At 39.4% G+C, this 2,729-nt stretch overlaps 1 protein-coding gene across 2 annotated transcripts in view; it reads left to right on the plus strand.

Annotated features, from left to right (window-relative positions):
* The window catches only part of tbx15 (T-box transcription factor 15), a 38,783-nt gene that overhangs the window by 30,939 nt on the left and 5,115 nt on the right, over positions 1-2,729 (plus strand). The gene's annotated exons all lie outside the window — the stretch shown is intronic.

A 2,729-nucleotide genomic window follows, 5' to 3' on the forward strand; every position in this document is an offset into this window, starting at 1 on the left:
TTAATCTTGACCACTCATGAATATGTTAGTGAGCAGCAGCTCTGACCCTTGGCCGTCATCCTACTGCTAGAAGTTTACTTTTTTCTCCTTTCATGTGGCTCAGATCTAATTTTAGCTTTCTTGAAATATTGGGATGAGCCTTATCTTTGGGCATAAATAATAAAAAGTTTTATATATCTGGCACATTTCATTCAAAAGAGAAAATATATATATATATATATACTATATGTGTGTGTGTGTGTGTGTGTGTGTGTGTGTGTCTGTGTGTTTGTATGTGTGTCTGTGTGTGTCTGTGTGTGTGTGTGTGTTTGTGTGTGTCACAGTAGGTGAAAACCACTCAAAGAATAAACTGGTAAGAAAAGTATGACTAAATCAAACATCAAAAGAGACATTTAATGAATTAGAATTTAATAGAAATAAAAGCAACACAACACATAAGCCCTCTGACTAAGATCATTATTGATTAAGATGGAGTCTCAGTGGGGGTGGTGGTTGGATGTTGGCATCAGCGTCAGGTGCAGCTTGTGGGCTCAATAAACGCTAATCTGATTTGTGTGCATTCACACCGACATTGCTTTTTCATTTTATTGAGGAAGGGGCGAGTCGCTTCACTTCCTTCTGTAACAAATTGATCCTGTGGCCTCTAACTGGCACACACAGTACTTCAATCTGAGTGAACATGTGGAAAAATGAGACTCTTCAGTGTCCAGCCAGTTTAAAAGAGGGGTGGTCTTTTAGGAATGCTCACTTTTGCTTGCATGTGGTTCAAATATGAGCAAGCCATATAGAAAAACGTGTAATTTACAGCTTAGTTCCCTCCCCAGGGTGTTTTATTGTCACTTTTCTGCAACTCTCCTGCTTAGTTATTTTTTGCTGTCGTTGCCATGTCTGGCTGCCATGTCCCTTAGGATCCAAGTAGTCTTTTTTATGTCATGTGTACACCAGCAAATATCAACCAAGTCAACCAATTATAAACTGATAGAATAATTGTGTGAAACAAGAAGAAATGTGAGCAGACAAGAGCCAAGGAAAAATGAACAGTGTAGGAAAGAGAACTCTCACTGAGCTCCATTTCTGATCTGCATTTGCAGCTTAATTAATTTGAATGCTCCCATAACTTTATTTTACTAAACTACACGTTTGGGGTGTTGAATACTGTTTTCACCGTGTATATACATACTTTTATACACAATTGCCTATTGGCAACATATCTGGCATGTTTGGAAAGTCTTTTTGTTTGGTGCAAATTTAAAGTGCAGTTTAGCTTCTTATTGTGGAGGTGCAACTGGGATCAAAAAGGTCAAAAATAGGAACTACAATCAAAAAGAAGAAAACTTGAGTTCAAAGTAACTCAAAGATTGAGATTCCAATAAGCTAAATGTCTCGTTGCCAACCAGTTTAAATCTAAACTGAAAGATGATACAGTTTACCTGTAGATTAGGCAGTAAAATCTGTGTAGTTAACGAATTAAAAATAAATACATATTTGCATATTCAATTCCCTTGAAACACCGCAAATGTAACTATTTATCTTGGTTGAGAACATTTAAAATGTATCATGCTTTAATAAAATAGAATGACTTTCTTTGATTGGAAGTCAATTCAGCCAAAATGCAAAAAGTTGAAGGCAGCTGCAACTAAAAGTGTTGGAAACAAGAAGCTGCAAACATTAAAACAGGTGTGACATCTTTTGTTTTTGTTGCTCTGCCAGGCCCGTCTTCTAAATATTACCAAGTCTATATTAGTATCGGATATGAGCAACATTAACAGTCATCAAAAAAGCTGACATACTTGTTTTTTGGATTTGAGCAGTAGAATGACTGCAGTGTGAACGCAGCCTGTTTTTTTTTCTGTGGAACATTACAAACTAAATCCACATTGAGGGGAAATTCAAAATTAATATAAAGGGCAGACCTGCACTGCTAATCCTCAAATGAAGCAGCAACTTATTTTACTTTCTTAATAGCATCTTAATAAAGAACTTACCCCAGCTATAAGTTATGGTGGTGTCGTCAGTTGTGCGTGGAGACCTGGCTTTACGGCCTGTAGCAGAGGGATACTGCTCGTTTGTTGGGCTTTGCTCCCGCAGCAGTGTGACTGCATGAATGAGTGCAGTGATGGCGACGGCCCGGCCCATTGGCATGGCGCACTAACGAGCTCCCACGGCCTGGGAGTTAGTGGCCCTGAAATAACAGGGTGAGCAGTGACGGGCGCTGGTTTACCCGGGACAGGGCACAGCGCCGGGCAGGGAAGTAAATCAAGCAGGAAGGAGAACCGTGTATACGGATTCGAGATGAAACGTCACCCAGATTAATGTGCACAGTAAAAACCTTCTCCATTTTCGTGGTTCTAGTTATTAGTCTAGGAACTGAACAAGGAAAACCGAATGTTAAGGAATAAATAAATAAATAAATAAATAAATTATCAAATACATAACCAGATTGTGCAAAATAAAAAAAAGATAATCCAAACAAATACAACAACACTGCCTGTTAAAGATCCTCGGGCAGAGAGCCCAGTGGCTGAGGGTCCTGGTCCACTCTACGCCAGATTTTGGAAAAGCTAGTAGTACCCCAGCTGCCAGAAGAGCTCAAGCAGTGATCGGGACGTGGGCCATTAGCAGATCATCAATATAAGTAAGAGCCTGACCATGTGGTGGTTTAAAAAACAAACCGCAATAAAATCTTCCTCTCTCCACCAATTCCTCTCTCTCTCTCTCTCTCTCTCTCT

This window comes from Etheostoma spectabile, chromosome 5 (genome assembly GCF_008692095.1).
Source record: "Etheostoma spectabile isolate EspeVRDwgs_2016 chromosome 5, UIUC_Espe_1.0, whole genome shotgun sequence".
Lineage (NCBI taxonomy): Eukaryota > Metazoa > Chordata > Actinopteri > Perciformes > Percidae > Etheostoma > Etheostoma spectabile.